Source organism: Triticum dicoccoides, chromosome 5A (genome assembly GCF_002162155.2).
Source record: "Triticum dicoccoides isolate Atlit2015 ecotype Zavitan chromosome 5A, WEW_v2.0, whole genome shotgun sequence".
NCBI classification, from domain to species: Eukaryota; Viridiplantae; Streptophyta; class Magnoliopsida; order Poales; family Poaceae; genus Triticum; species Triticum dicoccoides.
In genome coordinates, this window is record NC_041388.1 from 74326990 (window position 1) to 74349813 (window position 22824).

Below are 22824 nucleotides of genomic sequence, written 5' to 3' on the forward strand. Positions count from 1 at the left end.
ATACTTGATCTTGCGGATGTTGCAATGACCGGATCCACTTGGAGAGAAGCACACCGGTGAAAAGGATTGATTAGACCATCTTGATGATCAAGAAGGATTAGTATTCACATCGGAATATGAGAACACCGCTTAGAGAAGGTATGGAATCAACATTTGTCTCTGAAGCAACTCGGATACCACAACTCAAAACAAAAACAAAGGGTTGGCTTGCAGAATAAGCCGGAACAAACATATGATAGAGATTTCGTCCGAAGTTTTCGTGGTGGGGCCTACACGGGCTCGATCGTACAACACCATCATGTACAAGGCAGTACACATGACATACGAAGCGTCCCCGAGTCGGCATAGCCAAGGACTCTTTAAGACACAACGAGACCACTATAAAACCAACCGTGAATAGGCGGACCACTAGACGTCGAACCCCAATTTCATATCATACATCTGTGGGAAAGATATTCTAAGAGCTACTTGAATTCCCACTAATAAACTCCCGAAATTTTCCTGGTTATGCAATCAGGTGTTGGGGATACAGGGGAAGCATAATATCTCACCCAAAACTAGCAAATCCTACATCCAGCTATATCCATCCTTCAACACATAACCAAGAAACCTTCGAAAATCATCTACCTCAACCTTCGAAAAAGCATCCGTTAAACAAGTTATGGCAATACTCCCGAACTCCCGCCCCAGTACTGGGTGGCGTCGAGGTTATCTCACCAACAACTGCATAAAAGAGATTTTCGATATCGGCAAACTAAACTCAGGTATTCCAGAACTGCAACGATAAAATTGTGACGAAAACACCTCGGAGCTCAACTCCCCAGGACACTGCCACAACCCCTAAATGTCAGGAGGCACCAAGAACAATGTTCTCGTCACAAATCGATCGGAACGATTCCAAGATACCCGCGTGATCCTAAATTTTGTTTATTGATATTTGAGAAGAGAAGAGTCAAAACTCTACGTCAGGATGCCTCACCAGAGCGATGAAGGGACTGGGGAGTAAAAAGAATTCCTAAACTCTTCGATATATGATTCCTAAATGACTCAAAGCATTTTTCTAGACTGAACAACGGCAGCTAATTCGATCAAGCAGTGGGGGCTCGTAAGGTCAGGGAAGGCTCTGATTACCAACTTGTAACGCCCTCGATGCGGCTATATCTCCCACATGTCGAAGCATGACTTAGAGGCATAACCGCATTGAAAGCAATGTCGCAAGTGAGGTAATCTTCGCAAACAACCCATGTAATACAATAAGGGAAAAGAAACATAGTTGGCTTATAATCGCCACTTCACATAAATACATGAATAAAGCATTACATCATCCAAATACAATCAGGGCCCGACTACGGAGCCAAAATAAAAGAAAACTACCCCAAATGCGACACGGTCCCCGATCGACCCCAACTGGGCTCCACTACTGATCAACTAGAACGAAGCAACACAAAGGACAAGATCTTCATCGAGCTCCTCCTTGAGCTTGGTTGCGTCATCTGCACAGTTCAACGGCACCTGCAAACTAGTTTTGGAAGTATCTATGAGCCACGGGGACTCAGCAATCTCGCACCCTCGCGATCAAGACTATTTAAGCTTATAGGTAGGGTAAAAGGTATGAGGTGGAGCTGCAGCAAGTGACTAGCATATATGGTGGCTAAACATACGCAAATGAGAGCGAGAAGAGAAGGCAAGGCCCGATCGAGAAACTATGATCAAGAAGTGATCCTAGAACAACCTACGTCAAGCATAACTCCAACACCGTGTTCACTTCCCGGACTCCACCGGAAAGAGACCATCGTGGCTACACACGTGGTTGATGCATTTTAATTAAGTTAAAGTCCAAGTTATCTACAACCGGACATTAACAAATTCCCATCTGCCCATAACTGCGGGCACGTCTTTCGAAAGTTCAAATCCCTGCAGGGGAGTCCCAACTTAGCCCATCACAAGCTATCACGGTCAATGAAGGATATACCTTCTCCCGAGACATTCCGATCAGACTCAGTATCCCGGTTCTACAAGACATTTCGACAAGTTAAAACAAATCCAGCAACACCGCCCGAATGTGCCGACAAATCCCGATAGGAGCTGCACATATCTCGTTCTCAGGGCACACTCAGATGAGACTAGCTACGAGTAAAACCAACCCTCAAGTTTCCCCGAGGTGGCCCCGCAGGCAGCTCAGTTCGGACCAACACTTAGAGAAGCACTGGCCCGGGGGGTTAAAATAAGGATGACCGTTGAGTCTGCAGAACCCAAGGGAAGGTGGTAGGTTGTTAGTGCAAAAGGTAAAACCAAGGTTGGGCATTGCTGGAGGAGTTTTATTCAAGGCGAACTGTCAAGGGGTTCCCATTATTACCCAACCGCGTAAGGAACGCAAAATCCAGGAACATAACACCGATATGACGGAAACTAGGGCGGCAAGAGTGGAACAAAACACCAGGCATAAGGCCGAGCCTTCCACCCTTTACCAAGTATATAGATGCATTAATTAAATAAGAGATATTGTGATATCCCAACAAGTAAACATGTTCCAACAAGGAACAACATCTCCATGTTCCAACAAGGAACAAACTTCAATCTTCACCTGCAACTAACAACGTTATAAGAGGGGCTGAGCAAAGCGGTAACATAGCCAATCAACGGTTTGCTAGGACAAGGTGGGTTAGAGGCTTGGTTCAACAATATAGGAGGCATGATAAGCAAGTGGTACGTATCGCAGCATAGGCATAGCAAAAGAGCGAGCATCTAGCAAAGCAAAGATAGTAGTGATTTCGAGGGTATGATCATCTTGCCTGAAATCCCGCAAGGAAGAAGAACGCGTCCATGAAGAAGATAAACGGACGTAGTCGAACGGGTCCTCACAATCACGACGTTCACGCAACCAACCCAAAGAAGCAACACCGGAAAGAAGCACACAACATAGTAAACAACCAACACATGAACATGATATGATATGCGGGATGCGGTATGCGATGCATATGCATGATTTGACAAGGAAATAAAGAACCTGGCCTCAACTTGGAAATCCAAATGTGCCACTGGAAAGGTGAGGTGAAATCGCTTGAAAACGATATAAAGAACGCCGGAATCGGAGTCACGGTTTGGAAATGGCAAGCAATTCAAATATGGCACTGGTCTGCGATATACAGCAAGTAGCCATCTAAATGCAACAAGATGAACATGCTACAGCACCCAAACATGGCAAAAAAATACATGGCAGGGATCCATTCATGATGCTTGACAAAAGATGAACACTGAGCTACGGCCAATTTATCCATTAACAGGTTCAAACAAGCATGGCAAAATGCATTGGATAAACAGATTTCAGACTTAGTGAAATTAACACTTGTCTGGAATTTCAGATCAGGTAGCACACTTTGGAGCATGAAAACTATATGCTACAGTACCTGAACATGGCAAAGTAAAGCATGGCATGGAGCTACTCAAAGAGCTTAACAAAAGTCACTTAGTGACCTTGGGCCAAAACGGATCAGAAAATGCATTTGTAAGCATGTGAACTTGGCAAAAACATAATCAGATCTCAGACTTAGTGAAAAACTGGAGCATGCAAATCAGATATCAAGTAGGCATGTTGACGAGCTCGATGCACTCACTACAGAGCATGTCATGACAATCTAAGCATACATCCATCAAGAAAACACATTATACAAGCTAGACATGGCAAGAACAATAACATAGCATGCACGGATCAACTACAACATCCTCGGCAAAATCGCTAACAAGTAGACAATCTGCCCAGATTCACGAAATGACAAAAGTAGAGCTCGATTGACTCAAGCTAGGGTGCTCCATAATTGCAAATAAAGACATGGATGGATAGAGCACTACACGATTAACAAAACATCCTTACTGATCATCCTCAAAAGAGGCACGGATCACCAGTAAACAACATGAACATATGGCATATTGAAATAAACAGATCAAGGACTTAGTGGAAATGCTAAGTCCCTGAAATCAGCATTAACGAATGCTCCAGTTTGCAAGCTTGTGCTAGTCACCACACACATCACAAAAATACAAGGATTGCACCTCTAGAAAGATGGCAAAACATATAACAAAACACATGTAGAGCTCAGGGGCATATCATGCACACAATAAACATGGCAAAAATGACAAATATCTAATTGGAGCAGCAGATCTGACAATTATCTCAAATAGCACTCTTCCAACAGCATTTCGGGCATCAAGATGAACTCAAATGAAAATGATGCAATGATATGAAATGATGTACTCTCTGAGTCGAACATTTTGATATGCTATATGCCTAAAACGGAGCTACGGATGCAAAGTTACGACATGATGAACATGGCCATATGAAACTGGGAATCTCGGGGACAGTAGTAGAAATTTAGACCTCCGAGAAGTCAACCCGGGACGGGACGGTGCGGGACGAGGAGATCCGAGATGGAGGACGACGTTTGGATGCGGGAATGGGTGGATCTCATCCATCCTCATCTGATCCGGCCGGAATTGGATCTCCGGCGAGCTGCGGCGATGGCGGGCGACGTGGAAGACGGCGGCGCGACAAGGAGGAGGCGGGGCCAAGCGGGGCGGAGAGGTTCGGCCCGGCGGCGGAGCTCGGCGAGCGAGCTCATGGCGGCGCTGTGCGGAGGCCGAGGCCGGACGGCGTGGTAGGTGAACGGGCGGCGAAGGTGCGGTGGTCGGCGTAAGATGGCGGCGGCGGCGGCCTCGGGCAGGAGGTGGGGTCGCGGCAGGGCGGCGCCGATGACCGGCGCGAGCGGCAGAGCAACTTGGGCGAGCGGCCGAACGAGCTCGGGCGCCGGGCATGGCTGGGAGGACGGCCGGAGCGTTTGCGCAGCTACGGCGAGGTCACGCCGGCGAGGCGGCGTCGGTGGACGTCGGCGGCGAGCAGCAACGCTGCATGGGGCAACGGACGGTGGGATCCGGGCTCCCACGGGCTCGGGAGGGCCCTAGATGGGCCTGCAGGGACAGCGGCGGCGGTGGGAGGCGCGACCGGCTGAGGTGGCGCACGCTGATTGGGTGAAGGCGATGGCGAGGCTGACGTGTCGGGCGCTGATTCTCCGGAGTGAGGTGGCCGGTGGACGCGTCCGGCGCGGACGGACATGTCCGGCGGCGCGGAGGGAGGAGGTTAGGGTTTCAACTGCGAAAATGAAGGGGGAGGCACCTATATATATGTAGAGGGAGCTAGGAGTGTCCAAATGAGGTGCGGTTTGCGGCCACGCGGTCGTGATCGAACGCTCTAGATGATAGAAGGGGTTTAGGTGGGTTTTGGGCCAAATTGGAAGGGTGTTGGGCTGCAACACACACGATGCCTTTTCAGTCCCTCAGTTAACCGTTGGAGCATCAAACGGAGTCCAAATGGTACGAAACTTGACAGGCGGTCTACCGGTAGTAAACCAAGGCCGCTTGGCAAGCCTCGGTCCAATCTGGAAATGTTTAATCCCCACACATGAAAAGAAGGTAGAAAGGGACACCAGGTGACATAGGAGCGCCGAATTGCAAAACGGACAACGGGAAAAAAGCTCGGATGCAAGAGACGAACATGTATGCAAATGAAATGCACATGATGGCATGTTACGCAATGCAAGACACGCAAGCAATGACAAGGCAACAACAGCGAATAACTGGACGACACCTGGCAAATCGGTCTCGGGGCGTTACAGTCACCTTCTTGGAAGACGCCTCTGATATAGCTCTGTGAGACGAGTGCCGCCCCTTCGGAGCAGGAGACAGTGTGGTGGGTGAGGCGCGAGGGTAAAACTCTTTTGGAGGAGATGTATCCTAAGTACTTACCTGGGAGGAGGGGAGAAGACTGGGGTAATCGGCTATAATAGCCACTTCCGAACCGTCATAGCTTGCCTAATAGAAGATCCCCTCCTTGAGTTCTATAAATATATTCGGATCTTCTTCATATCCGGGATCCATGTCTCGAGCATGGTCCTCTGGCTACGGAGCGAGGCTGTATACCCCCTCGACGACATTTCTCCACTCCTGTTAAAAGTAGCCGAGTTAAAATCGGCTAGTATAACTCAAGAAAGAAATTAAGTGGGGTCACTAATAAAAAAACTCACCTGGTCGATGGGATTATACATGGAAAAGCCTTGCCGACATTTCAAGCGAGTGAAGTCTTCCTTCTCCCCTTTGTAAAGGTCTGCTAAGATGGTGGCCAGAGCGGCAAAGTTGTCTGGACCCTGGCGTAGGCAACGGGATGCATCGTCCTCCCCGTTGTAATTCCACATAGGAAAGCCTCTGGATTGGAGTGGCTGAACGCATCACGTTATTGAGATCGCCATTACCTCAATTATAGACAGCCCGGAGTGGGCAAGCACTCTGATTTGTCTTGCCAACCTCACGACCTCCGCACTGTCTTCTTCCTCGAGGCTTCGGGGACGCCAGCTGGAGCGCTTCGTCAGAGGAGCACTAGAGAATTCGGGGGGACCGCGCCGGATTGGATCCGGAAGAATGACGTATTCGATATAAAACAATTCCGAGGGCCACTCTTCGGATGCCTTCTTCGGAGTGCCAAACAGGTATCCTGTCCTGGCTATGCGCCATACTTCTGCACCACCCACCTCGAATATAGATCCCTTCTAGGAGCGGGGGACGAGGCAGAAAAATTTCCGCCATACCTCGAATGATCCTCACAGCCTAAGAACAGCTCGCAAAGGGCAACGAAGTCGGCGATGTGTAGAATGGAGCCTGGCGTCAGATTGTGCAGTTGGAGGCCGTAATACTCTAAGAGACCTCTGAGGAAGGGGTTGATAGGAAATCCTACGCCCCTCAGAAGGAAGGAAACGAATCACACCCGTTCCTCTTTAGAAGGATTAGGGAAATTCTCTGCCAGAGCTTCGCCATTGTAGGCAGTTAATGCAGCCCGAACGGAGACTAGATCCGCGGAAGGAAGATATCCCTGCGTGTGAAGTTTACTCAGATGGGCACAGGATACTGAGTAGCTTTCCCAGTCGCCTTTTTGATAGCCGTGGGGGCGTGAAGAAGATCCTGGAGCGCCAGTCATGTTTGGACAAGTTTCCAATGGCGAGTTCTAAGGATTTTCCCGTGGTGTGGAATGGCATCTGAGATCTAATCTTTTTAAATAGACGCCTTCCCTGCATGGTCGAGGGGTTATTTGTAAAAAAACACCTAGGCCGTTCGCCTTCATCTCAAGCGTGGAAGCCGATGCGACGAAAACAAAGAATCAATAGAATATGTTATTTAATATATGCCGGACTATCGTCAAACCGAAGTGTAATGGAGAACCCACCTTGCAAAGCCGAAGACATAACGCCGAATACTACATTGTCATTTGAAGGCAAGTTCAGGGGGCTACTGAGGGAGTCCTAGAGTAGGGAGTCCTCGAATGGTCGGGCTGTGTGACATGGGCCGAACTGATGGGCCGTGAAGGTACAAGATAGAAGGCTCTCCCCCGTGTCCGGATAGGACTCTCCGTTGCGTGGATAACAAGCTTGGCAGCCAGATGTGTGGTTCCCTTTCTCTGTAAACCGACTTTGTACAACTCCCCCTCTGGTGTCTATATAAACCGGAGGGGTTAGTCCGTAGAGATCATCACAAATCATACAGGCTAGACATCTAGGGTTTGGCCATTACGATCTTGAGGTAGATCAACTCTTGTAACCCCTATACTCATCAAAGTCAATCAAGCAGGAAGTATGGTATTACCTCCATTAAGAGGGTCGGAACCTGGGTAAACATCGTGTCCCCCGTCTCCTGTTACCTTCAATCCTCAAACGCACAGTTCGGGACCCCCTACCCGAGATCCGCCGGTTTTGACACCGACAGTGGGTGGGAGATAAAATTCCCTACTCTGAGCCCCCAGTTCAAGCTAGGCGTAGTTCGGAGGTGATACTTCCGTGATGGCGAGCGATTGTATTAAATCCAGTGTTTCGTTTAAGAACGAGAGCTGCACATGTGTCTGAGGATCTGCGGAGCTAGGCTCGGCGATAAGCACTTGCCCGAGCCCGAAGGACGCAGACCTCGAGAGTTTGGAGTTGCTGTCCAGAGGCGAGTCTAGCTTCTTGATGACGGGAAGAGTCCCGTTTGACTCCGGGTCCGCCGACGGCGTGGTCGCATCTGGGTCTCCGGCTAGAAGCTCCGTGATGGGAGAGAGTCCGGTGGGGTTCACCCTCTCGTCTTCGGACGAAGTGGTCCGCCCCGGATCTAAGGCCGAGGCGGGCATGAGCGTCGACCCCTGGACGGGATCTTATAGTAGATCCCAAGGGCCTCCTTCGTGTGGGTGGGGAGCGGCGGCCAAGGCCGTGAACCCCTCGAAGATCAGGTCTCCTTGGATATCGACAATGTCTTATAAACTTCCATACCTTATTTGGTGACCAGGGGCGTAGCTGCCGACCTGCTCAAGGTGACCGGCCGAGTTGGCACATAGCACGAAGCCGCCAAACACAAAGAGTTGACCAAGGAGAAAGGTCTCCTCGGAAATAGCATCATCGTCGATGACGAGGCGAGCCATCGATTCTTTTGTCGACAACACAACAGAACTCTCAATGAAAACACCAATGTCGGTGTCAAAATCGGTAGATCTCGGATAGGGGGCCCCAAGTTATGTGTCTGAAGATCGATGGTAACAAGGGGCAATAGGGACACTAGGTTTGGGCCCTCTTAAAGGAGGTAAAACCCTACGTCCTACTTGATTATATTCGGTGTGTGTATAAGGGTTACAAGAGTTGATCTACCTCGAGATCGTAATGGCTAAACCCTAGTTGTCTAGCCTATGAATCTTCTCCCCTTCTATGGATGTAACCCTTCGGTTTATATACACAACGGAGGGGCCTAGGGTTGTACAGAGTCGGTTTGCAGAGAAAGGAAATAGTACACCCGGACACCAACCTTGTTGTCCACACACACATAGGAGTCCTACCCGGACACGGGGGATAATCTTCTGCTTTGTCTTCACGGCCCATCAGTCTGTCCCATATCGAATAGACCAGACACCCGAGGACCCCCTAATTCAGGACTCCCTCATCGGGTCCAGATGCCAGCCGTGCGACAGGCGACAGGCTGACATCTGGGTACGGGAGTGGCTGCCGGTACTGCTAGTGCCATCGCGCCAGGTGGACTGGGATGTGCAGCTTCTTGCGCACCCATGGCGGCCCACCGCGTCGATGAGCCGGTGGCAGTGGCGGCAGAGGAGGAGGCACGTGGCCTTGCCCTTGCCACTGAAGAAGCCCATGGCGCTGCCCAAGGGTTTGCCTATCGCTGGCAAGGGGGCAAGCTACACTAGATGTGGACGGGGGAGGGAAGTGGATGAGGCCGGCCCGCCACACGCTTGGATTAAAAAGGACGAGGACCAGTGGCTTCCACCCACTACCAAGCGGGCCCCGAGGTAGGTTGCCGCATTTACTATGACCGCGGGCGGTGGTTGAGCGGCCGACAGATGGGGCCGCGGCAGACAGCGAGAGAACATGTGCCGTGTCCATTTTGTGTCAGTGTAGACGCAAACCAGGCGCAAATTTGGGCCTAAATGCATCCAGACAAACACCAACCATACACGTTTTGGGTTTAGCTCCACGCATTAGGTAGGCGCTTTGGCCCGTTTTGACCCAAACAGCCACGCGCGAACGATTTGGGTCGGCCAGTTGGAGTTGCTATTATAGCCGCGTACTAGTGCACATGCATTAGTACATGTTGCAGGTGATTAGATAATACAGTAGCACCAACAGCCAACTGGGCGTGATTAGATAATGCCATGTGAGATCGATGGATGGAACTGTTGGGGAGCGTAGTAATTTCAAAATTTTCCTACGCACACGCAAGATCATGGTGATGATATAGCAACGAGGGGAGAGTGTTGTCTACGTACCCTTGTAGACCGAAGCGGAAGCGTTGACGCAACATAGAGGAAGTAGTCGTACGTCCTCCGGTTCAACCGATCCAAGTACCGTTACTCCGGCACCTCCGAGTTCTTGACACGCGTACAGCTCGATGACGCACCCTCGATCTCCGATCCAGCAGAGGCGCCGAGGGGGAGTTCCGTCAGCACGACGGCGTGGTGACGATCTTGATGTTCTCCTGTTGCAGGGCTTCGCCTAAGCACCGCTACAATATGACCGAGGTGTAATATCGTGGAGGGGGGCACCGCACACGGCTAAGGAACGATCAATGATCAACTTGTGTGTACTAGGGTGCCCCCCTACCCCCGTATATAAAGGAGGGAGGGAGGAGGTGGCCGGCCCTAAGGGGGGCGCGCCATGAGGAGGGGGAAACCTACTCCAAGTAGGTTTCCCTCTCTTTTCCTTATCTTATTTGGATGGGGAAGGAAAGAGTACTAGTATTAGGAAGTAGTACTAGTAGTAGTAATAGGAAGAGGGGGAAGGAGAAAGGAAAGGGGGGGGGGGCGGGCCCCCTCCCCAATTCGGATTGGGCTTGGGGGGGCGCGCCCCCTTCCCTTGCTCCTTCTCTCTTCCTCCTACATGGGCCCAATAAGGCCCATATACCTCCCGGGGGGTTCCGGTAACCTCCCGGGGCTCCAAACTTCTCCGGAACCTTTCCGGTGTCCAAATATATCCGTCCAATATATCAATCTTTATGTCTCGACCATTTCAAGACTCCTCGTCATGTCCGTAATCATATCCGGGACTCCGAACAACCTTCGGTACATCAAAATACATAAACTCATAATATAACTGTCATCGAAACCTTAAGCGTGCGGACCCTACGGTTCGAGAACGATGTAGACATGACTGAGACACATCTCTGGTCAATAACCAATAGCGGGACCTGGATGCCCATATTGGTTCCCACATATTCTAGGAAGATCTTTATCGGTCAAACCGCATAACAACATACGTTGTTCCCTTTGTCATCGGTATGTTACTTGTCCGAGATTCGATCGTCGGTATCCAATACCTAGTTCAATCTCGTTATCGACAAGTCTCTTTACTCGTTCTGTAATACTTCATCTTATAACTAACTCATTAGTTACATGCTTGCAAGGCTTAGGTGATGAGTATTGCCGAGAGGGCCCAGAGATACCTCTCCGACAATCGGAGTGACAAAACCTAATCTCGAATTATGCTAACTCAACATGTACCTTTGGAGACACCTGTAGTACTCCTTTATAATCACCCAGTTACGTTGTGACGTTTGGTAGTACCCAAAGTGTTCCTCCGGTAAACGGGAGTTACACAATTCTCATAGTTACAGGAACATGTATAAGTCATGAAGGAAGCAATAGCAGAATACTAAACGATCAAGTGCTAGGCTAACGGAATGGGTCAAGTCAATCACATCATTCTCCTAATGATGTGACCCCGTTAATCAAATGACAACTCTTTTGTCTATGGCTAGGAAACATAACCATCTCTGATAAACGAGCTAGTCAAGTAGAGGCATACTAGTGACACTATGTTTGTCTATGTATTCACACATGTATTATGTTTCCGGTTAATACAATTCTAGCATGAATAATAAACATTTATCATGAAATAAGGAAATAAATAATAACTTTATTATTGCCTCTAGGGCATATTTCCTTCAGGAACGACAGGTACGTGTAGCTACATACATGTGAGATCGAGTCCATATCCATGAGTAAAGGCTGCTGCATGCATATGGCAGGAAGCCAGCCAACCAGCGTAAGTGCAGCTGCAGCGAGGAAAGAGCCTAGATAGATCCGGCACTCTTCGGTCTTCACGAAGCCGAAGACCACTCTTCGGCCAACAGTAAGCTGAAGCTACTATCTTCGGCTCAGTTGGTCATTCTTCGGTCAGCGGGAAGCTGAAGAGGTTAACGGGAGGCCGACAGATGCTGACGGGGTTATAATTTTGATTTTTATGCATTAAGATGTATAGTTTTTGAACTTGCTATAAAATTCATCATACTTTCAAAAAAAATCTCCACACTTCCATGCGCAGCGCTCCGCGTCTCTGAAGCTCACGCCCGTCCGTCACCGGCAGCACCAGCCGCCCCGCCCACACCTCCCCATAGACGACGTTCACCGCGCACGGCTGCAAGAAGAACATCGCGTCGGGCTCGCCGGCTGCGCGCGCCACCCGCCCTGCCCACGGCAGGTGCGAGTCGTACACGAGCACGCACACCGAGGTGGCCTTCTTCGACAGCAGGAGCTCGCGCAGCGTCTCGGACCCACGGCCACCAGCCAGGAGAAGTACTCGGCAGGGTCCGGGCACGAGGCGAAGCTGCTGGCGTCGAATCCGTCAGAGAAGGCGGCCACGCGTCTCGGGCCCAGGTTTTTTGGCTCGGGCTTGGCTAGGCCCGGCCCGAGGTTTGGCCAGGTATACTCGGAAACACTTGAACAGAAGAAGTTGCGCTCCAGCTCCACCCCATCGCCATCAGCTCGAGTGCGGTAAGTATGCGATGACACTGGTCCTACACCAACAGCGGCACCCAATTTTCAGATACTACTGGTTTAAAATGCAATGTAGCTCATCACTACTAGGGCTGCAAACAATGCGAGTTTGACTTGGCTCAGCTCAACTTATATTAAAATTCGAGGGAGCTCACACTGAGTGAAGCTCAAAATTGAGATGTAGAACATGACTCGTGCTCATTTTATAACGATCCCGCGTCAGTCTCGAACTAATTTCGAGCTAAATGAGACAATAAAAATTACAAAATCTACAACTATCATTCCAACTAGATGACGTGAAAGTGAAAAAAGGCTTACTCCAATTAAAGGTACGACCATTTCTTTGCGCTGGGGAGAGCTCATCTTCTCTTGGACGAACTGCATAGTGTGGTCTTCATGAATGAATGAAAGAAAAGAAAAACAAAGGTGCATATGCCGGGAACCTTTGCAAGAAACAACAAAATATTGAACACACGGCCCGATGTACCATATTTGCTTGTAAATAAAATGGAGATAAATCCTACACGAGATAAATGATAATAAATTATTCTATTTTCATTTGATATATGGCATGATCTTTTAACATAATGATATTATGCTGAGCTATCGAGCTAAAATTGAGCGAGCAAGCATTGGCTCAAGATCGGCTCGTTTCTCGACCGAGCTACAGAAAGTGTTTGTACTCAGCTCGTTTTTTTTCGAGCCGAGTCAAAAAACGAGTCGATCTCGAGTGGCTCACGAGCCTCGAGCTTTTCTTGAATTCCTAACCACTACCGATCCAACAATTCTACGCCAATAGCACCGACTAGGTTTTGGTTTCAGTTACCTAAGACATTGCTTAGATTTGTTTGGACATGTTCTTCGGCGGTGGTTGGATTCAGTGACGATGGCGCGTGAGCACCGTTCCCTCTCTTTAGGCATTGTTGTTGGAGAACCTTCTCGTAATACAGGTGATGTCAAGAGATGGTTAGTGCTGATGTGGTTGTTTTTGTAGATTGTTGATCACCGTTTTGATCGCTTGTTTTTTTATCTTTTCTTCACTATGGCATAGCTACGATCTTATTTGATTTTGCTAGTTGCTAGTGTGGTTTTCTGCGGGTGTGAATTGGTGTTGATTGTGTTCATTTTATCTATGCAGAGGCTAGTTGCATGCTCTTTATGTTTGTATCCCTTTAATGTTACATTTTAAACAAAAAAATCCACTCTTTATCGGGAAAAAAATCCTATCTTCCCATGAAAGGAATAAAGAATAATTGATCATGTCCTCTAAAAATGCAGGGATATATGGACACATTAGATCATTGATGGCGCGCGTTGCTTCGCCCATCTGTTTTGGCTATTAATTGTTAGGGATGAATAAAGTATTTTTTTACATATTTACATTCAATTTTCCTTCAAGTTTTATATGTGCATACACAGCCTGCACTTGAAGATAGTGTTGATGACACAGCAGAAGAAAGACGCATGGTCGATGAGAGGTCGGCCACGGGAGCGAGCAGGCCGGGCGCTGCCGAGGTGACGGTGGGAGGGGGAATATCTCGCTCTCGCTCTCACTACTTTCAAAGTTCCGGACCAAAACAATGTCTTTTCGAGTACTCTGTCCCAGGCCAAATCAGTGTTCTTTTTTCAAGTGCTGTATCGCTCAACAAAGATTCATTAAAGTTTTTTTTTATAGAATATTGGATCATAGTTAAGCTGGGCACTGATAGTCTATTAGGTACTTCACTTGCATACTTCATATGTGCCTCTTGCTATTGAGCCTATGCATAAACCCACCAGTAGATGTACCTCCTTGCTTCGTGCCTTCTGTCCAGCGGTGTTATCGTCGAAGTATGTTTCCAGAGCCACACAATAATAATCCCCTATTATCCTCTATGGTGTTGCAAACACATAACGGTTGAATGAACTATGCTAGATCTATGCATGAGACAAATATGAGTTGACTGTTATTATTTGTGGAACTAATTTAATTCCAAAATATGAATAGAGCATGAATTTATATATCAGTTCATTAACAAGGATCTGCAGCCTTCTTGAATTACATCAAACACGTTGTCTACAGAAATGTAGAAACCTGCAAAAACTGAACTGCAACAGGCCAGCAACACAGATGGTTCAGTCCAAATTTGAGACTAATTAACACGGATTCAATATCAAACAGGAAATCCATTCCCTTTTTTTTTGAAAAGGGACTCCCCGGCCTCTGCATCAGAAAGATGCATACGGCCACATTAATAAATAAATAAATAAGTTCAACAGAGTCTTGCAGTGTGCTCCAAAAAGAGAAATTGGCTCACAAAAAGCAACAAAAACAAATAAGGCCCAAAAGCCACAACCGGCTCGCATAAGATAGATAGGTAAACTAGTCGCCTATCCTATTACATGACCGTCATCCAAACCGGTTGAAGATATCCCGCGCTACCATCTCCCACCAGAAAGATCCAGTAACCAAACGCTCCCTGGCCTCCGTCGGAGTGAGTAAGGACCACATACGGATTAGCGCAGTAGCCCGGAATAAAACCTGCAAAAAATGAATAGTTGTTGTTCTGTTAAAAGCCAAATCATTTCTGCAGTTTCAGATTGCCCATAACAACGCACACGCTCCTACGCGAATTTGTCTAGCTGTTTCGGACTCTATCCCAACAAGCCACGTTCCAAATAATGACTTGACCGAATTCGGAGGTGTAATGTTAAAGGCAACTTGCACCGAACGCCATAAGACCTTCGCCAACGGGCAATCAAAGAAGAGGTGCTTGATATTTTCATCCCGATCACAGAAACTACACCTAGTAGATCCTATCCAGTTTCGCTTAACCAAATTATCTTTCGTTAAGATGACTTGTTTATGTACAAACCACATAAACACTTTAATTTTCAGAGGAACCTTAACTTTCCAAACATGTCTGGAAATAGGAATCACACTAGAATTGATGACATCAATATACATCGACTTGACTGTGAATTCCCTAGATCTAGTAAGCTTCCAACACAGCTGATCGGGCTGATGCGTAAGCTGAACCTCCATCAGTCTACTCACCAGATGAAGCCAGGCTTCCCACCGGTCTCCAACAAGCACCCTCCTAAACTGAATATTAAGGGGAGTGGACTGCAAACTCGTTGCAACCAGAGCATCACGACGCTGCACGATACGATATAGCAAAGGATACTGAAGCACCAACGGCGCTTCCCCCAGCCAAGTATCCTCCCAGAAGCGAGTATTGCTGCCATCCCCAACAATAAACTTTGTTCTACTAAAGAAACTAGCTTTGACTCTCATTAGCCCTTTTCAGAATGGTGAATCAGTCGGTCTGACTGTCACCTGCGACAAAGTCTTAGAGTGGAGGTACTTGTTACGCAGAATCTGTGCCCAAGTAGCTTCAGTCTCAGCAGCTAACTTATATAGCCACTTACTGAGAAGACATTTGTTCTTGACCTCAAGATTTTCAACACCAAGACCTCCTTGGTCCTTCGGTCGGTAGATGACGTCCCATTTGGCTAAACGGTACTTTCTCTTAAGTTCATCACTTTGCCAGAAGAAACGGGACCGGTAGAAGTCCAACCTTTTCATAACTCCAACTGGTACCTCAAAAAAGGACAAAAAGGAACATAGGCAGACTCGTGAGCACCGAATTAATAAAAATCAACCGGCCTCCATACGACATGAGGAAATCCATTCCCTAAGTGACCTTCAGAATAGGAAAAACAAAAGGAGTAAGATTAATTAAGGAAGATGTAATACAGGATTTTATGTACCCCGCTGACTGAAATGCTGATGCAAAGGATAGATGAGTGCAACGTGTCATGTGTTTTCAGTTTCCACAGGTTTCCAATGGCGCAAACTTGTCAAGGATTGGCTGTAGATCATGTGGTGTTTCCAGTTTGGGTACAAGATCTTGCTTGAAGGTGGCCATCGTTAAGTAGTTGGTGAGATATGTGGGATCGGTGAGATATGTGGGATTTTTTTACTACATGTGGTGCCTAGCGGTTTTTATTGGCGTGTTCTCTGCTGTATGTAGGGAAAAAAATTAAAAGGAGGACCATGGTGTTTTGCTTGTTTTGATTGTGGGAAGTACAGTATTTTCAGAATATGCAGATTGTGATGTCAATGCATCAGCGCATTGTTCAACATTTGTATGTTTTGTACGTTTTGGTCTGGGAAGCAGTGATACCTCAGCGCCTTGTACGACATTTGTCTTTCTTCTGTGCATTTTTCACTTGCTAAATAACCTGATACATAGGGCAGGAACAGTAGGAGGTACTTTTGATTATTTCAAACAATCATACAATGCACAGATCCCCGGGCACATTTATCCAAGATCTGAGACAAGACGAAATGAGGGCGACTCCCCGGGCGACCACCGAGGCGCGTCGCCCCGCGGCGGCGGACCGGGCAGGCGTCGGCGGCCGATTCTGGGCTCTTCTGGATTCGGACGACGAGGATGCCGACGGGGACGGAGAGGATCCAGGGGGTTCACCGACGTCGCCTACTCCATCGGATTTGATTTTTGATTTATTTCACGCAGGTTACGACGAAGATTATGTGGCCACAACCGTAGACTCGGTATTGCCGGTGGAGGATCCGGCGCGGGTCGGGCTTCTTCCGGACGAGAGGAAGGAAATGGTGCGCCGTGTCGTTCACCGGAGAACAGCGGCATCGGCGGTCAGGCCGTGGAAGGGTCCTTTACCTAAGGTACGCCTTCCAAACCTCACGCTTCTCGATTTAATTCATCCGGATTCGTGGACGGTGGTTAAGAAGAGAAGGCCGGATCGCCGTTTGAGGGCCGGATCGCTGCCGACGGCGGCGGCTGCGGTGCCGTCGAGGTCGCCGATCGGGATCCGTGAGGCTCGCAGCGAGCATTTGAACCAGCTGTTGGGCCGGTTTGGGCAGGGTTCAACGTGCGTTGACGCGCTGCTAGATGGGCCGGAGATGGCTGGGTATGAGGCCCAGGCCATACCGGGCGCCACATGCATAGCCGCGGCCGCTGCATGCACGGACGTGATTGAGTCTTCCTGTGCGTGCGTGATCGTATATTTGCCTAGGGTTCGTCGGCGTGGGACGCCTGTTCTGCCTCCGTGCGATCCTGGCCGTGCTTGTCGGATCCCTCTACTACGTGCGATGGCAGGCCGGGGAGCGGGAGGGCCGCCGGCGGCGAAGTCCCAGGCGGCTGCGAGTAGCACTGGGGTTGTCGTGCCGCCGCCGCCTGGGGGTGCTGGACGAGGGGCCGCCGGCACGGGGCTTGGCGCAGCCGGTGCTGGGCTGGCTGTAGCCGGCGCCGGGCGAGGCACTCCTGCCCCTAATCTGGATAAGGGGTGGGCGAGCGGCTGCCTGTGCTTGTGGCGGCCAGGCCGCCGGTGCTACCCGCGGGAAGAGGGGGCCCTACTGGACCCCGACCGACGGGGCCAACGCCTCCGGTGGTTACTGCTATGGGTCGGGGTGGCGGGTCTGGCCCGAGACCAGTGGTGCCGGTCCCGGGTGGCGGTCCGCCTCGGGCTGCTCCGCCGCCGTACTATGTCGCGAGGCCAGCTCAGAACCGTTCGGGGCCTTCGCAGACAAGGCAAAATTCGCCAGTTAGAGATTCTTTTGAGCCGCCCCGAGGTCTGTGGGGGGATGATGGTGTTGATGCGTATGGAGACGGAAAGCACCATGGTTCCTCGTCTACTGGTGGAAGCCGAGGCTATGCTTGGCAGAGTGACGGGTCTGCTGAGAGACCGTTTCTCGGGCCTCCTGGTGGCTTTGTCGAGGGGGCATCCGGTCCGGATCACCGCCAGAGAGGTGGCTTCTGTGGACATCAGGGTGGTCGGAGTGGTGGCCGTGGGAGGTATCATCGGCAGCCTCCGCCCCCGGCTGCTGTTGACCATGCGGCTACAGCTGTTGAGCCAGATAACACTCAGTCTACTGATCTTACTAGCCAGGCGATGGATGTGGTAATGGCACTAGCCAATGTTGAGGTTCCTGTGCCTGGGACTGTGGCTGAGGCGTCTGATAGGTCTGATTCAAAGAGGGCGTCCAAGTGGGCGCGCAAGAAGGAAAGGATGCTATGTTACCGGTGTGGTGAGAAGGCCATTTTATTGCAGAGTGCGTGGCGGAGCTGTGTGACTCGTGTGGCAAGCCAGCACATGCTTCGGGAGAGTGCCCGTTATTGCGTGACCAGGCTCCGGCTCTGACTATGTATGAGCTATATTGTGCGGAGCTTTTGTTCTTCGAGTCCCCGGTCGCGAGGGAGATTCTAGAGGAGACACAGTGCTTGACTACCGGGATTGTGAAAGAAACCCAGGGCGAGGTGACTGAGGCTCAGATTATCCGGAGGCTTCAGGAGTTGGCACCGGGTGACTTCCAGTGGGAGCTGGTCAGCCTCGAAGCTAATGTCTTCAAGGTGGATTTCCCATCTGTGGAGGATTTGCAGAAACTGCTGAGCTTTGGCTTGTGTAGAGTTCCTGGTACTAAGTGTATTTTGGAGTTTCACGAGTGGACGAAGGTGGAGCCTAAAGGAAAGTCGCTTACGCATGTCTGGTTGAGGTTTTCTGGGGCCCCATCTAAGCCTTTGCAGGATGTTCGAGTTGTGGCCAGTATGGGTATCATGGTTGGGAAGATGGAGAGAGTGGATATGGCTTTTACTCGTGCCCATGGAGTGGCTCGGATCTTGGTGAGTGTTCTGAATGTTGATTTCGTGCCTGATGTGGTCCACTGGACATATAGGGGAGTTGTATTCCCGCTCGACATAGAGTTTGAGGACGCTAAGCTATTTGCTGAGGAGGTTAATGGGGATGATGTTGATATGCACGAGAGTGACGGCGGTGCAGGAGCCAAGGGGGCATCAACCGAGTCCGCTCGAGAGGGGTCTACCGGGTCTCGCCTAGATGCTCAGTTGCCTGGGGAGGGGACCGGGGTTGAGCCTGCACCCTCACCTTTGGTGCCTATGACGTTGTTGCGTTTTGGGTCCTTTGAGCCTGCTTCTGCGCCTCCCAGACTTGGGAGTGATCGGGTGGAGATTGATGATGTTGTAGGATCGAAAGTATGTCTAGATGGGGGTGATTAGACTACTTGACCAAATAAAAACTTAACCTTTTCCCAATTTTAGTTCTTGGCAGATTTTAGCTATTGTAGGACAAGTCAAGCAATCATCTCACAATTCAAGCAAGCATACAAAGAGTATATTGGCAGCGGAAAGTAAAGCATGCAACTTGCAAGAATGTAAAGGGAAGGGTTTGGAGAATTCAAACGCAATTGGAGACACGGATGTTTTTCCCGTGGTTCGGATAGGTGGTGCTATCCTACATCCACGTTGATGGAGACTTCAACCCATGAAGGGTAACGGTTGCGCGAGTCCACGGAGGGCTCCACCCACAAAGGGTAATGGTTGCGCGAGTCCATGAAGGGCTCCACCCACGAATGGTCCACGAAGAAGCAACCACCCACGAAGGGTCCACGAAGAAGCAACCTTGTCTATCCCACGATGGCCATCGCCCACGAAGGACTTGCCTCACTAGCGGTAGATCTTCACGAAGTAGGCGATCTCCTTGCCCTTACAAACTCCTTGGTTCAACTCCACAATCTTGTCGGAGGCTCCCAAGTGACACCTAGCCAATCTAGGAGACACCACTCTCCAAGAAGTAACAAATGGTGTGTAGGTAATGAACTCCTTGCTCTTGTGCTTCAAATGATAGTCTCCCCAACACTCAACTCTCTCTCATAGGATTTGGATCTGGTGGAAAGAAGGTTTGAGTGGAAAGCAACTTCGGGAAAGCTAGAGATCAAGATTCATATGGTAGGAATGGAATATCTTGGTCTCAACACATGAGTAGATGGTTCTCTCTCAGAACATATGAGTTGGAATTGTGTATGTGTTCTGATGGCTCTCTCCACGAATGAAGAGGAGGTGGAGGGGTATATATAGCCTCCACACAAAATCCAACCGTTACACACAGTTTTCCAATCTCTGTGGGACCGAATCAACAAACTCGGTCGGACCGAAAAGGTAAACCTAGTTACCGTTAGAGATTTTCGGTGGGACTGACATGCAACTCGGTAGGACCGATATGGTTAGGGTTTGGGCATAACGTAATCTCGGTGAGACCGATTACACAAACTCGGTGAGACCGATTTTGGTAATAGGCTAACCAGAGAGTTAGTCAGGCAAACTCGGTGGGACCGATTTGCTCTTTTGGTGAGACCGAAAAGTTACAAAAAGGAAACAAAGAGTTTACATTGCAATCTCGGTGGGACCGATCCGCTCTTTCGGTGAGACCGAAAAGTTACGAAAGGGAAACAGAGAGTTTGCAATCCCATATCGGTGAGACCGAGATCCCTATCGGTAGAACCGAATTGCTAGGGTTTGGCAGTGGCTAATGACATGTGAAACTCGGTGGCGCCGGATAGAAAGAATCGGTATGACCGAGTTTGGCTTAGGGTTTAGGTCATATGTGGATATGGGAAAGTAGTTGAGGGTTTTGGAGCATATCACTAAGCACATGAAGCAAGAGGCTCATTAAGCAACACCTCATCCCTCCTTGATAGTATTGGCTTTTCCTAAAGACTCAATGTGATCTTGGATCACTAAAATATAAAATGAAGAGTCTTGAGCTTTTGAGCTTGAGCCAATCCTTTGTCCTTAGCATTTTGAGGGTTCCACTTTCACATCCATGCCATGCCAATCATTGAGCTTTCCTGAAATAGTCATCTTGGAATAGCATTAGCTCAATGAGCTATATGTTGTTATGAATTACCAAAACCACCTAGGGATAGTTGCACTTTCAATCTCCCCCTTTTTGGTAATTGATGACAACATATAGATCAAAGCTTCGACAAATGATAATAAGCATGAAATATATCGTCGCTTTGAGAAGTATGTGACAAGTAAGAGCTCCCCCTAATTTTGTGCATATTTAAAATTTGCTTTGGACTGCAAATGCACAAGGAGTTAGAGTCATGGGTTACTCTTCCATGTCACATACATCTTGGTGGAGCGCTTAAAATGATAAGAATGAAATACATGCACTCATCACCAAGAATAGTGAATGATCACATAAGATAGATAAGATGATAATATTAAGCAAACATTAAGTGTAGCTTATGATCAAACACATGATCATCAATGTCTCACGAGCAATGACATAGTATGTCACACAAAAGCAAACAAAGTTCGAAAAACCACCAAATAAAACAAGAGAGAATAAAAGCAACACTCTCTCTCGAAGCCTATGATCTATACATTTTCTTCCCCTTTGGCAACAAGTTACCAAAAAGTTCCTAGAAAATGCATAGTGCTAAGTCGACACTCAGGCTTGATCTTCAGGTGGTGGTGGAGTCCGGAGCACTCCAAGGACGAAGCCTTCTGTAGACGTGGTCGGAGTCGAGGCTGAAGTGGACGCTGGAGCTAGTGGAACTGAGGTTGTAGCTGGTGCAGACGTGGTGGCTCTGGGGTCAGCAACTGGCACTGCAGACGACCTCGGACCTCGTGGCACTCTGGCAAAGGCATCAGTTGTAGTCTTGCCTCTCCTCTCCTGCATGTCATCCTGAAGTTGTTCCACTGCAATCTGAATCTCTGTCACTTTGACATCCAAGTCATAGAACTTTTGTTCCATGATCCTCTCTAAGCTTGCTTGGTTCTGAGTTAGGGTGGCTAGTCCTTGCTCAATCCGCAGGGTGGATGCAATCAAGTAACCAAGCTGCTCTTGTTTGGTTTTCAGGAAATATTCAGATGCCTCCTCTTGAGTAGGCATCTTAGCAGCTTTCTCCTTCCTCGCCTTCTCCTTCTTGGCTTGTGCTTGGGTAGATGATGGCTCATTCTCAGTCATGACCACTTGATTATCTTCAAAGTCTGGACGGATGGGTAGGTGTTCCTTGTCCAATAAGTATATGCCTGTGCCCATCTTTGAGTTGATGAGCTCCTGAATCTGTGGGGCATATCCACAACTCCTCTTCTGGTCTGCTGCTGTCCTCTTGATGGTCTCTACCATGAGGCTCATCACCTTGAACTTTTGTGGCACATCAAAGATATGTAGCAAATTGATCGCGTGGCCCCTGATCATCTTGTGTTCTCCAGATTTGGGCAATAAGGTGTGCCTCAGTATCCAATTGATAGTGGGCAGCCCTGACAGAAGATAGTGTACTAAGCCAAACTTGAACGTATCAAGTGCTTCATTTGGAATTTCCTTGTACATGTTGGACATAGAGTTGTGGTCCATCTTCTTCTTGGCATAAATGTCCAAGTCATCGTCATGCTCTTCTGGTGCATTAATCAGCTGAACCCATTCAGCAACTGTAGACTGGTACCTCATACCCTCTGACATCCATACAATCCTGCCATCTGGATAGAAATGGGCTGTGGAGTAGAACTGCATGATGAGTTCCTCGTTCCACTTTGTGAGCTTCTGCCCAACAAAGTCCTCTACTCCACATGCCTTGAAGTTGTCCTGCACTCCAGGGTAGTACTCTTTGTTGTCCTTGATGTATTGCCAATCAACCCATCTCATATCACAGACAA